A 15,077-nucleotide genomic window follows, 5' to 3' on the forward strand; every position below is an offset into this window, starting at 1 on the left:
CACCTCGACCGTACATTGCCCGATTATTATGCAGATCTTTCGAGTCTGAGGCCGAGGTAAACGGTTTCCTCTGCGTCTGTCAAGGGAAATTGGATTTGTGAGACCCTAGAACGAAAAGAATTCTATAGAGACCGATCGAAGTTCCCTTAGAAATTCCTGATTTCAGTCCTGAATACATAATCCCTCGAAAATGAATGCTTATGACCAAATTATCAATTTTCTGCTTTTCATGACTCCTATACGAGCTTAGTAAAGTATCGCAACACTCGCCATAGATATGCTTTAGATTAGAAAATTTGTGATTAATAGGCCGAAACAACAGAGAAACTTCGATAGGCGAAAAGCATCGCAAGCCAGCGAGCAATTCTCGAGGTTAGGATAAATCGTCGGTGACATGCGTATGGTAGTTACAGAGCATTAAAACGTCGTTTCGAGGCAATTAAAGCGGGATTTAATCGAAACTGTGCATAGCAGGCTGCAGTGGAATTAGTTGAAATTATGCGAACTTCTGCACCACTTGAAGTTAACGATACAAGTTTCCATGTATACTATGGTCTTTTAAACGCTATAGGCATGTATAACAATCTTTTTGCACTTTGGAAAATTGTTTCTTGACTCTAGCATTTTCTCCTAACCTACGTTAATTTAATTTTCGGTCTTTGAGTTAATTTTCGAGCTGTCTAATTTTAGAGGGTGGCTTCATCCCTTAAATTCGAGTGTTGGCATGATTGAAAGGAAGAACGTATATGACATTTTCGGTTGTTATCGTAGCGAAAGTTTTATTCAAAGGAAAGTCAGTCCTTTCCTTTCAAGCAACGAACCAATTCCATCCTTTCGTTACTGTAAATTCACTCTATCTATCCGCTTTGATCGCGGTTAGAGTTAAGTCATTGAATTTCCTTTTCTGTGCGCCACCACTTTTCCTCCCACCAAGATTAATTAACAGCCCGATCCCTTTTCCATCAATCGCACGAACCTCATTAAAACTCCACAAGCAAATCTATTAACCCAAAAGCCATCGACTTTTACAGAGGAAAGAAGATCAAAAAGAAGATCAAAAAGAAGACGCTTTGACTTTTCAACGGCCACCTAATTATTCGCGTATTTGTATTAATAAAATAATAGAATTAAGAGAGAAAAGAGAATGGGTTGAAGAATAGTCGCGTTTCCAGCTGAATTTCAGTCTCAAAATTTCATTGAACCTAGCGAAAATGCATGCATCGGCTCGCCACGACCGGAAACCTACTTTTCAGATTAATTCCGAGACGAAATACGTACAGCGGTCCGCGAAAGTATTCGAAAATATATCTCATTATGAAAGACATTGGCTTTCGCCAATATTTTGTATAATAATAAATTACTGGTCAGTAATTACGGTTAATTATTGAAGATACTTCGACCATATCGACGGTGAATTATTACAACGATTTATCACAAAATAACGTTGAGGAACTGCGCGATGTTTGGAAAATTTTAGCAATTTTTTAATACTCCGTAGATCCTAAGTAATTACAAGAATATTTCAATTTATGACGAATGTCGTTTGAGAAGTAATTTCTATATTTGTATAATCTTATCGGAAGATTTTACCCGAGAAGACAATTTTCTTTTTGTCGAACTGTTGAAATGGCACTCCATTTACTGTTCGATCGTTAAAAATGAAACTGAATCTCGGAAGTGCAACACGGTTCGCAATTAACAAGGAAAGAGAACGAAGAGATTGTCGTGTTAGCTGTTTCCTCTTGACGGAAAACGGCCATCTTTTTTCCTGCTGCAACATTCGCTAAGCTCGATAAGGCTTTTTGTCGCGTCCTTTCCTTTTCTTCTCTCCTTTTCCTTGTTTCCATTGCCATTTCCTCGACAGCAGCGAGACAAGCAAATCCTCGATAAGGCGATTAGAGATTCTGGAACACAGTCTTTGGTCTCCGTTTGCTGGGCAAAAAGAAAACTAGCGAGAACCACGCTACTTAGCTTCCGGAAGAATGCTATTACCGGTAAGACGATCGTCATTATAAATCTCTAATGCGGATGTTGGTTATCATCTCGCTCGATGTTGCAAGCTGATTACAGTTGCCATTGCCAAATGCGAATTTCTACGATAAAGCAAACAGCGTTCGTTATCAGTTTTTTTAAACGTTTATTTGGCGATAACTTTTTGTTTCGAAGGGCAGACTAACGAAAATCCTGGATAGACAGACGTGGATAAATCGTGGATGATCATAGCCCACCTAAAAATCAATGAAAACGTTCATGGAACGCTGGAGTTAAATTTTGAAAAATTGTTACTTGATGGTAACATATTTTTTGGAGGCTGGACAAACGAAAACTGTGGGTGGACAAATGTAGACAAATCATGGACTATCGTGGTCCATATGGAAATTAACGCAAGAGCCCACGATACGCTGATGTTAAATATTTTTAAATGTCCATTTCGAGATAACATTTTTTCGAAGGCTGAACAAATGAAAATTCTGGACAAATCGTCGACATTCGTAAAATAACGTGAAAATAAAAATCAATGAAAATATTCACGAGGCGTTGGCTTCAGATTGATTAAAGTTTTTGATAACTTTTCTTCGAAGGATGGACGAACGAAAATTCTGGACGGACAAATCGTGGGTGAAAAAATTAAATTAATTAAAATCCTGTGAAAAAGATAACGAAGCATTGATTTCACTTTGTAGTTGTCCATTTGTTATTTCAATCTTTATAATCATGAAGAAATTTCAAAAGCTTCTGATAATTTCAGATCATTACCATAGATTCGTCCCACAGTAGCAAATTTCACAAATTTTCGATAATTAATCATTTTATATCAAATGATAAATTCATCAGTTTCTGTATCTCGAAAATTTCACGAACGTTCGATAATTTCAAATCCAATCATAAAATCATTAATTTCAACAATTCTCCTAGCAGACTGCACAAATTTTCAATAATTTCAAATCCAATCATGAATCCATTAATTCTCGCATCGCGGGGAATCCTATAAAATCCTATAAATGTTCGATAATTTTACTTCATATCACAAACGCACAAATAAAGAAAAGAATGTCAAAAGTCAGTAACAATAAACTTCTTCCTCGGCGCTAAATTGATTCCGCCGATAAAGAACGCACGAGCATGATCCAATCTGATATTAGCCAAGTATTAATTCTCCGCTCGTCTGACGAATCAGTGTAGATCCATGGAAGGATCGAGGAAAGACAAGGCAGGTCTCAGACGCGTGAACAGAATTCTAAAAGGGATAGACCGCGCGTGACGCCTTTGAGGCATGCGTCGCTGTGTTTCTGCAAACAAATTCCCATTAATATACGGCACACGCGTCTACGTGGTCCCTTCGAAGCCCACAAACTTTGCCAAACAGTCGCCACAGACGATTTTAAGAGCCAAAACCAAGTAGAAAGAGCATAGTTTATGCTCGTAGGTGGGCTTTGATCCTTTTAGACCAGGATGTTTGTTGGATTACGATTATCCTGACGATGGTAATGATAATATCATAGGCGTGTGGCACGTGTTTGTGATACAGATAGGATGTTTATTACGAATTTGGTTTTACGTTTGAATTGAAATTAATAAAATAGTTACTCTTCATAGTGAGCAGCGATGACGATATCTCTGATTCGAGTTTTGATTTGTTGCGTGGTAGAGAGGCTTTGTATTTTCTATCGATTTGAAGTTTGTGAATGGAAAAATAATAATTGAGATTTTGAAAGCTCGATGTTGCTTAATGTTAGCAGAGAATTAATAACCGACCTTGTTATAAGCAAATTTCGTTATAAACGTGCAAGGTACGTAAATAACAAGCATAATGTATTACGTATTACGAAGGAGTCGGTGTATCGTTAAAGGAAAAAAAATCGTTGGATATACAACACGATATTTATTAAGGTAAAAATGAAAATTATATCATATATTGTACGTAATTCAATTTATTTGTTTGTTTCGTTTTGCGAGTGTTGCGAGTGTAGGTCATGAAGAAATAAAATAGCCGAGGACTATAAATTCCGGAACTAATTAGACGCTGTCAGGATAATAAATCTAAAGCAAAGAAGATGCTATTTAACGTTTCAGAAATTATTTTAAAAGGTGGCCAAATTTTACTAAATTACGTTATTCATAAAATTTCAAAGTTATATTACCAAACATTCAAATTCTACAAAATTCAAAATTATTAATTCAATTTATTAAACTAAAATATTTATTTAAAAAAAAAATGCTTATTTGAGCCCCCGTATAAGCGAAGAAAGTTAAAAAATGATTAAACAAATAGCTCGATCACGTCTACGCTTACAAAAAGCATAATTAGTTTTCCAGAGTTAGCCACGTTGCCATTTACTGACATCACAGGCTTATTAAGTTGAAGTAAAATTAATTTCCTCGTCCGATCCGCGGATAGAATCGTCTCGTTCTACTTCCGGTTGAAAACGCGGTCCAAGGGATCGTTCTACTTTCCGGACAAATTAATTAACAATTTTAAACTGTGTTAAATTTGACCTGTGTTAAAGTACACGGACGTCTTGCTAGGAACAAACATCGAAGTTTGCTCGTTGCACGCCACTGAACTTCCGTTCAAGTTTATGACTTCTCAGTGCGTTCACTTTTTGCTCTCCTCCCATTCCTCTTGGAAAAACAAGTCGTAACAACCTTCCATTAACTTCTGATCGAGCCAGTTAGTTTCTTATATAAACGTAAAGTATCCACGTGTGCGAACTTATCAATTTTTCTGAGTTTCTTTCTTTCTGCAAGGAAAATAGAAAAAGTGGAAAATTTCCAAGGACATTGGAAGTTCTTGTTTAATTTCTTATTTTCTATATTCATGGAATAATCATCGTCAGCTATATCTCGAACATCGTACTCGCGTTTCTTTAAATTTGTTGAACAGTTTGTCTCAGTTTTGTCCATTTAAGGCTATCAGACGCTTTTATAATTTTTAAATATTTTTTAAATTTATTGGGTAATTGTTGTCAGCTTTGCAAATTGTCAGAGAATTTTTCATAAATATATTTTCTCTCGCAATTTTCGTTCTTCTAAAGCCACGAGACAATTTGGTTCTCGTTACTATTTGTTAATGCTTATTTTTAATTTATGAAACAATTATTTTCTTCTTTATTTTAAGCCTGCTGCTGTGTTAAGTATCTTCCTCCTTCGAATTATTTTATTTATAAAAGGCACGAAATACACAGTGGATACAAAGATTCAATCGAACGATAAAAATATTCAATAGCAAACCAAAGACTGTGCATATAGAACCAAAGAGGACGAGAGAGTCTTCCTCAGCTCCTTTTGTTAAAGTTGTTGAAACATTTTCCTGAGCTTTGTTTCTTTTTTTTCATGCTGTTACACTATTCAAGTCATTTTCTTCTTTCTCCTAATCAAACAGTATTTAATTAATTACCGAAGCAGGTGCAACGGTGTAAATATTATAGTTGGGACGATATCATTATCGACTATAAACCTGTAGCTAAAATAGTTCTTGAAATCGCCATACTGGCACGGTAAAGTCTGGTCGAGGTTAAATCCTCGTTAGCACGCGCCAACGAGGCAATTAATTTCGACTGATCGCGCGTTTGATTCATCGATAGTAATGGAATTGCCTGCAAATCTATCGGGTTCCATCAAAATTCGTATAGAGTTTAATGGATGTCGTTCGATACCTATAGGTTGAAACAAAAGCGATTATTAACGAGAACTTACGCTCTGTTGGATAATAAAGAAGTTTTTGCCTATTATCTTCGATCTGCGCGATTACTACGCCGTCGTTTTATTCCTGATCAATGTTGAAGATATACTTCGTTAATTAATCGAGATTATCATACCACTGTGTGTGTATGTGTGTGATAAGTATGTATAAAAATCTGTGTATTGTATGTAACCGATGTGTTAGCATTAAATTGCAAATTCTCAGTTAAATATGGCACAAAATACTAAATTTCTTAAACGTTCAGATTTTCTAACTTTCGAATTACTTATGAAAATAAGGGCGATGATAAATATTGCCTTTGGATTTGAATTTTAAATTTAGATATTTGAAGCTTAGATCGGCGATAAGTGACCAAATCTTCATCCTAAATGTCTCAATAAGTATCTCGAGACGTTTCTTATTTTTTTTTTTTTATTTAATATTCGTTGTGTTCATTTCAACAGAAAGGAAATTGCTCTAGCAATATTTATGGAATTATTTTCAGTGAAAATTCTATGGTTACTGTGTGTTTGATTGCGTTGTAAGTGTTAAAAGAGTTAGTTAGGCGAGCACGGTGAGAAATGTGAAAGGACATCGTTGAAGTTCTTTTTCTGGAAAGTTTCCTCGATATCGGAACTATCGATTTTCATAATTCTTCTTTTTCTCTTCTCGAGTATACCTCCTCCGTGAATATTGTTTATGTTAGTACAACATAATCCGTTCTATAAACGCGTTGTTTGATAATAACTACACGGCGGCATAAAAATCAGATAAATATAGTGCAGGTTATAGAAGATCTTCCGGCAAATTATTAAATCACTGTACGCGGCCGATACGACGAAGAATATTTAATTAATCCTTTAAATAAAGATCAAAGAAACAGATCTTTCAAACTAAAATCAGAAACATCGTTTGACGGTGCCCGACAAAAAAAGGCTGTCTGGAAAGGATCACTTTGTAACAAGAAACACGACATAATCGGTTTAACCATCAAAGAACGTATTTATATTGAAACGTTGGATAGAAAATGGACCAGGAATGGAAAATTCAATTTTCTTATTGAAAAACCAATTTAAAGTCTTAATAGAAGATAGTACAAGAAGCAATCTAAAGAGTAAGCAAACCCAGTAAAAACCATCGCTGTTCAACGTAAGAAAACTTACGCACAAATTTCCAGGCGTTTGTTGTTGTTGGACTATCAAACCGATTAGACGTATCGTCGCTCTCGAGTATCTTTCTGCGTATTGTACACTTATCGCTGTGCTGTGTATGCGGTGTGCGAAACGAAAGGTTCGTAAACCAGGTTCGTAGACTAGAATCGTAGACTAGAATCGTAGACTAGAATCGTGAACCAGATTCGTGGACCAGATTCGTAGACCAGATTCGTAGACCAGATACGTGGACCAGATTCGTAGACCAATTTCGTAGGCCAGATTCGTGGACCAAAAGCTATGCACGTTCGCGCGTTTCACAGTGCGGCATCTGGACGAGGATCCAGGACAAAAATCAAAATTCACTGGCCACGTTGGCAAGCCACGCTCGCGGAGCAGATTCGCAGATCAAGTTCGTAGACCAGGTTCGTAGATGAGGTTCGTAGATCAGGTTTGTAGACCAGGTTCGTAGATCACGTGCACAGGACACGTTCGCGTGTTTCACAACGCAGCGCTGGCTCGGTTGAAATATTTTAGATATTTATTTCTTTGACTAACCCCACACTGTGACGTTTAAATAAATAGCATCGATTCTGAAAGCAGTCTTTCCACTTTTTCACAAATATTATGCAGAAATCATTCATCCTCCTTTGTATTTCGTCAGACACTGTGCTGACGTTTACACGTGACATAGAACAGAGTTCTTGTGCAACTTCTCAATTTTTCTTGGAACGAGCCTGGTCGGAGATTCACTCTTCAATGGATTTTATTAAAAAGATAAAGAGCATCCAGTGCAATATCCTTCTGACACTGAAAAGCCAAAATTACAGAATGGCTTTTTTTTCTAAATTGCTCCTTGAAGAAAGAAAGGAATCTCCAAATTGGAAATTAAAATTATACGCCTCGTTGCTCAAATTCCTCGTACTTCAGACGTCACAGACACTCCTTAACAAGAATTAACAAACAAGAATGTACAGCGAATGAGTGAGCTAATTTTCAAGCGATTTGGTTTCGATGTACAAACGATTATTACTAATTCTCTGACGATTTTTGATTTGAAATTACTTACAGGCTGACGATATCATCGAATAATATAAAATCAAAGTCCAGCAACAATTATTTCGATTTTTGTCCAGTGTACGCGTTTAAATGCGTAAAACGCATCGGCCACAAAGAAGTCATCGTCGCTGAAGCACCCCTGATGGTTCATATATGCATAGAAAATAAAGAAAGATGAAAAAATAGCTGCTGCACGAGCAGCAACCCTTGAAGGAGACCTTTGAGCGGATGCCACGTGGAGAAAGAAGCGAGTGCCTCCCTCGGTCACGTTCCAGCCAGCTGGCTGCAACGAAATTGAATTTCCGATCCCTATTGCCTGTTCCGCGATTAAAGATCTGTATCGATCATCATCGATCATTCTCAGTCACGCTTGGCTTGTTAAAATTTGTATTCCCTGTTTCTTTATCAATCTTGCGAGGTTTACGTGATTTATAAAATAGATTTGACATTATCGAGGCTTTCGAAAGCAAATTTAATGTTTTTTTGGGTTTAATTGTGAGAAAACGTCTTGTATGTAAACAGGTTTAAGAATTGGAGAATTTTGTAGATTTTTATAACGTTTAGCAACTTAGAAGGTGTTGAGAATTTTAATAATTTTAACAACTCCGACCGTGTGATAATTTCTTGAATTCTGTGAGATTTTTTATTATTAGAAAGCGTTTTGAATCATTTTCTGATTTTTATCTTCAACAATTTTATCTTTAACTTCAGTGAATTTTAACTAATTTGGTTTTGCAGTATATTTTTTGAAGTAGAACATTTAGAAGGCTTTTTCAATTTGATACAATTTTTGATATAAGTGTATTTTGATGTTTCTGAATGTTCAGTGTATATATATATATGTACGTAGTTTTTAATGTTTTTCTTCTCGTTCCACTTTAGATTTGGAGATTAAAAATTTTATTTGCCTTTCATTAGGCTATACTTTGAAATATATTTAATAAAATGCCTCTGCAAGAATTTCGAAATATTCCGTAGAACAAAGAAGTGAAATTTAGAACCAGATACATAGCATGAAACTTCTCTTTACCAAACTGCTTTAAAACTTCCCTCTCCTGAATTTCTGTTTCACTGTTTCTTCTTCGAACAACGTCATGCAACCGCGCCATTGATTTTTCTTTTTTTCTTATTTTATATATTACTCTTGGTGTGATAAATTCTCTAATCCACAAAGAATAGTTCGTAAAATGAAATATCTTTCGAGTTTTCTTCTTTATCATCCTTCTCATCTTTCTTACCTTTCGTCTTATTTCATAACGAAAAGTCTCTTAATTTTCTCAGATTTATCTTCGATCAATCCCATTTTGGAAATTTCGCCTCATCTTTATATCTTTCAATGAACTTTTAATTTTACGAGATATATATTTAGTACGGAATATCGCGGCGACTTTTATCCTTCTCTTTTATATTTCGTACGTTATTTAATTTTTTTATTAACTTTCTTAATTTTACAAAATACATATAGCACTATGTGGTACTATGTTCGTAGTAGTAGCGTAGTATTATTGGAGCGTTTAAAATTATTTTCGTTCTCGTTAGACGTACCTTTGAAAACGAGCAATTACACGCTTTTGATTGACGGGATTAATTACCGTTCTCTTTTTACCAGACGATTAACCTATATCATATTTCATGATGCTGAGCTTTCATTTCCATTTCTATTATGAATCCTCTCTGTAGCATCAGCTTTCCATTGCTTGCTCTATATAAATATTTCGTTGCTAAAACGTTACTCGATATTCCCCTTTGGTTTGCATTTTTTACGAATGAACTCGTGGGTTCACGTGATATTGTCCTGACAAATCAGAAACACTTGCGTGGAAATTATCATTTTGTGGAAGATTACGGTTCAAATATTAAGTCTGAAATATTATTACATAAATAAATTGACATGTGGTGGTGGGGAAGGAAAATCTGTAAAGAGATTTCAGAGACGTGATGTTTATACGATAAATGTTAGTCAATTAAAATTGTTTACCCTCATTCGCGAAGCTCGAAGAAAATGTAATTTAAATATTAATCTTAGAAAGCAAAGAAGATCGGCTGAAAAAATTTGCCACCGAAAGCAAAAAAAAAAAAGCAAAAAGTTTGCCGAAGAAATATTAAGGAAATTACCAAGGAAAATTAATCTCCGCGTTCTTTAGCTTAAAAATTGCAAAAAATTGAATTATAGTCCTCAAAGAAAAATTAGAAAACTGCATTAAACCCCAATTTTTTAATTTTCAGATCATAAAATCTGATTAAAGCGAAAACGAAATTTGTAAAGTTTTAATGATTTCGAATCACGGTTAATCGTGTCTAATTATACGCTATAAAATCTGCTATAAAGTTTAGCCGTGTAAAGTCTACCTTATTTACGATTGTGTGGGAAAGCTTGCCAGGAGAGAGTTGATCTATTTCAAGAGGCACATACAACGCTGCAAAAAACTTTTTCTCAATGCTATTTTTTCACTTCTGCATTATCGCTTATATATAATAACATAATATAATACAATACAATGTAATGTAATATATATTTTATATTTTTAAATGGAATGATCTATATGTTTTTATCCTTCAATTTTTTTGATTTTCTATACGGAAGAGTAAAGTTACTTGCGTCTGAAAATGTTTTTTTAAAAAGATACTTCGACATTAATTTTGTTAAACTTGGCGTGTGAAAGACAATGAAAGTCGCAAAGTGATACTCTTCTCTTTACGTCTTCATTGCCTTCTGACACACTACGTTCGATGAAATTAAAATATACAAATATTAATAATACTAATACTTTCTGATACTAATAATACTAATAATTTCATATTCTGAAATGAAACAAAACTGAAGATACACCAGACAAAAATTGTCTCCTTCCAAAGTTCGGAGAGAACTCAATTTCCCCTTAAGATCCCCTTATAATTGTCTACAATATAATTATATATAAACGTATACATAAATGTCAGTCTTAGTACATTTCCATTCAACATTGGACACAATCGAAGGTTTATTGGAAATATCGAAGAAGCAACGCGTGAAACGCGTTTGAGTCTAAAATTATTCACGGTGCTGTATAATGACAATCAACGCGAATTAATAAGCGAACAGCACCCGATTCTATCGAGGATCTTGATGTCTATCACTCTGTGATTCGCGTGCCATCGAGATACGATCGAGAGTGTCGGAGGATGGGATAGAATGGAAGTCGAGAGAGTTTTAGAACGGTCCTCGAACCAGGGTAAATAGGAGGATATACACTTGCCCTCAATCCTTCCTCTTAAACTCGGACGGAGGATCCGTTTCAACCTGTTTATCTGTGTATTTTCGACCGTGGCTTCGCGTACGGCCACATCTCCAGAAACTCGAGAAGTTCCGGTTCAACTGTCGTTTATTATCTCGTCGTTTCGCTGGCCGTGTTCCTTTCGCGGTTACCTCGATGATGGGATCTTTTATTCTCTTGTAACGACAGCGTCTAATTGTCTTGTTACTTCGCTGCTCCCATGCCGGTATAATTGCCACGTTATACGACAGAAATTAACATTTATTTTCTTTCCGTAGCTTCTTGGTCTGTTACGTGCCTTGCTGTTTCTTGCGAAGTAGATATGATTTTTCATAGGATCTGTTACGTCCGGTGACTCTCTACGGTCCACGCGTCCACCAGTTGTGCACATAGAATTAAGCGGATGGCAATGATCCTAAACATAAAACGAGGTCTTTTGATTTACCGTTAAGGCTGGTAAGTGGCATAAAACATCTTCGATTCAAGAGGCTCCTTATGGTTATTGCTCCATCAGGTAAAAATTGGAGAAACGGGTTTTCCCATGTTTCCCGGGATTCTACACGCAAGCGACCAGTGGTGGGGCGATCACCACCGAATAAGTGTTTTCCTTTGCAACAGCATCGTCACCGGACTTTACTGGATCTACAACTTTAGAACAGTCAACATCTCTTTACCGAGTTTCCACCCTTCAATCATTCACCTGCTTCTTTTATACCTTACGCAACAGCGTAACTATCTCCTCTACAAAGTTGTTAGAAATATATATTATAACCTGTTAACCTCAGTGTTATATTAATTAAACCGCCTCTATTATCCTAACCGAAATAGGGGATCGATCTGTTCGTGGCGTCGATTATTCTAATCGTAACGAGAATTTACGACTCCCGTTGACGAGCTTCCTCGCGATCGTGGCTCTCCGCGACTGACCGAATAAACGGGATCGTCGATGGAATTTGGAGAAATCGTAGAACTTTAATTAAGGTGAAGCAATGGTGGAATCTTTAAGTACCTTTGCGAAAAGAAACATGCGAACGATTTGGCGTAATGTCGTAAAACATACTGAAAATTGCGACACAGGATGCAGCGTAATATCCTAAAACAGAATTCCGAATTTCAGTGAATGAGGGAACACGAATGAGGGATTTGTTAATGATTTTTATGAACAGGATTCAGGAATTTGTGAGTGTTGAAGCGAAAATGTTGGAATTCGTTAAACGACGATAGAATTTCAGAAGATTCGTGGAATTTTCGCTCGTCATTGCAGCAGCGCAGTCATTTGTTAGACTCGTTGTATAATTCTGGGAAATCGTTAGCGTTGGTGTGAAATTGTGCGAATTGTACGAGATTCTTGAAAAGTTGGAGCAGAATTTCACATGCTTTCCACGGTTCTTCGAATTGAACACGCGACAAGAATTATGCAAGACCTTGCAGGAGACTTTGATATTACGTGAAATTACGCCGAGCCACCAAAAACATCCCAAAAGATTCCAAAGAAAAGTTCCCACCTTTGAAACCGTGAAAATAAGACTGGAAATTCCAAATAGCTGAGAGACGTGGCGTCTTCGCGAGAAGACCCGATGGAACGTTGCAGAAGCTCTAGAATCGAGCGTCTATAAGACGAGATGATGAAATCCGGCGAATATCGATTTCACCATGGTCTATCCGTCATCTTTGCGTTTATTCTACACCTTCCGGCGACACTCGTTGGAAACCAGAACCGCGAGAATCAAAATCGTTTATCGCCATATCACTGCGATCCCAGAGTCGTTGGTTCTTTTCAAAAGACTTCCTCGGAAAAATAATATATGATTCTGCGAGTTGGTGGAAATGGAAACTTGTTGGCTGTAGAGTATACGTTACGTTGGTACTGCGGAAGGAAATGATTTTTATTTTCCACTTTAGTTTCATGGCAAGTTGAAAGGTCTTTGCGAGATTGCACCAACAAGTGTAAATCTTTGTAAATAGAAAAAAACAAATAGTATTCCTTTGTCCATGTTTGTGCAACAAAAATTTTCGTTTGTTCATCCTGGAAAAAAAAGCTTCGAATCATGGTTGTTCCATTTTCTGTATCTTTCAACTGTTTTTCACGTGTAGGAATCCTGCAGAGGATTTTGTACGTGAACGCAGTACCATTTTAGGGAAACGTAATATTTAGAGGGAATTAGCCTTATAGTTAAAGAGGCCAACATAATTTCAATTAAACGATTTAAATTCAGCATTGTGAAAATTAAATTCAGTTTTTTTAAGTATCATTACGTAGGTATTAGCTGCTCGTAAATGTCCTGTGTCGTGCTGGGAATTGGTACCAATTTTATTTTTTGATACGTACGAGAAGGGACGGTTTTTAGCAAGTAGGCCAATTACATTTAGGCCAGTCTCGCATAATTCAGCAGCTGCATATTCGTAATAACATATTCCCTTGTCATGAAAAAAAGGTACTGGCTACTCCTAATATGTGGAAGATTATAAAACACAAAGAGTTTTGGTAAACATGTTTGCACTGCGTTGGATGGGTCTGAGCTTTTTGTGTATACGTGTGTGAGCTTCAAAATTAAAAATGTTAATTTTAGGTTCTTTATGCATATAAATTGCACATTATTTTGTACGAGAATATTTCTGTGTACTAATATATTCTGAAATATTCTGTAATTCAATATAGAATATTAGAAAATATATTGGCAAATGAAGATTCTAAATAATTAAAACACGTAGAGGAATAATTTATGAAATTAAACATAGCCAAAATTCGATATTTAGCATTTGGTACGAATATGCTAATGTAACAGTTTTATGTAGAGTTTAGAAATGAAAAGAAATTCTTAATATACCTTGATCCTGATTTAATAATCTTGATTAAAATTAAAATTAAAAGTCGATCTTCTTATAGCATACTAAAGAGGTGAATTATGACACCAATTCTCATATGAATTTTTCTTTCTGTTGCAGGTGAGTCCTTTTATACGCTTTCTATTATTGTCGCCTCGCAGTGTGAGTAAAGTGCTACAATTTACACCTTTCGTTTTTAATATCTCACCGCTTTTAAGCTCGCCGACATTCAAACGAATTTACAAAGAGCATAAAGCTCTTGCTTTCCCTGGTAACCGGAAAATTGCTCCGCTTACCACGTTAATTTTCACCTGCCAAATACCACAAACTTGTGTTTCCTTTTCATATGCGAAGAAAAGGGAACGTCGAAGAAATTCAATTACGCGCGATATGTGTGGTTCACTGGGAGATTTCCTCGATTAGGAGAAAATATTGCACGTATATGAAACATGATATATGCGATATATAAACGTGACTTTCCATAGAAATATTTTAAAACCCTTTCTACCAAAATCTTCAAATTGTTGGACACTTTTTACATATTTTTCATATAGTAAATTAATCGATATTCACGGATCCTGACTAAATTGACACGTTGTATATACTTGACTCGCGTTTTTACATATTTGACTATACACCTTTATATTTATCGTTTACTAAAAAAAAAAAAAAAAAATACATCTATACAACGAAAAAATTATAAAAATCAATCAATAGGTACTAACCATAGCGACACCCGGTATGCAACGACGCGCCCCGGAGGTCAAGAACACCGCGTTGTTTTATGAACATGATATTTATAGTCGTTGGTGGTTCGTTCCTCGTGTCTCACGTTTCACTCGTCGCGATAAGATAAAAAAGCACCGCACAACGTCGAATTTTAATTCAGCGCCGTGTCGATCGGGATAACCAAGACCGCTGTGATAACGATAAAACGAATACCTTGTAAATCTGCCGATCTTTCTCCAGTCGCGATTCAAGACACAAATGTTGCTTCGAGTTTACTGGAGCACATAAAATCAATAGGCAGCAGAGAAATCAAGATTTCAAGGTTATTAGAATTCCTAGATCCGAGTTACTTTTACTAGATCAGAAGCTAAACCG

General features: G+C 36.0%; 1 long non-coding RNA gene across 3 annotated transcripts in view; it reads left to right on the top strand.

The window, feature by feature from the left end:
• Positions 1-14,112, top strand: part of LOC126925355 (uncharacterized) — a 47,730-nt gene extending 33,618 nt beyond the window's left edge. For 2 of the 3 annotated variants that reach the window (XR_007713882.1, XR_007713881.1), the window contains exon 4: positions 14,094-14,112. This is a non-coding gene — a long non-coding RNA (uncharacterized LOC126925355). The remainder of the gene's footprint in view (positions 1-14,093) is intronic. The other variant, XR_007713880.1, reaches the window with a different exon arrangement.
• The last annotated feature ends 965 nt before the right edge of the window (positions 14,113-15,077 follow it).

Source organism: Bombus affinis, chromosome 16 (genome assembly GCF_024516045.1).
Source record: "Bombus affinis isolate iyBomAffi1 chromosome 16, iyBomAffi1.2, whole genome shotgun sequence".
Lineage (NCBI taxonomy): Eukaryota > Metazoa > Arthropoda > Insecta > Hymenoptera > Apidae > Bombus > Bombus affinis.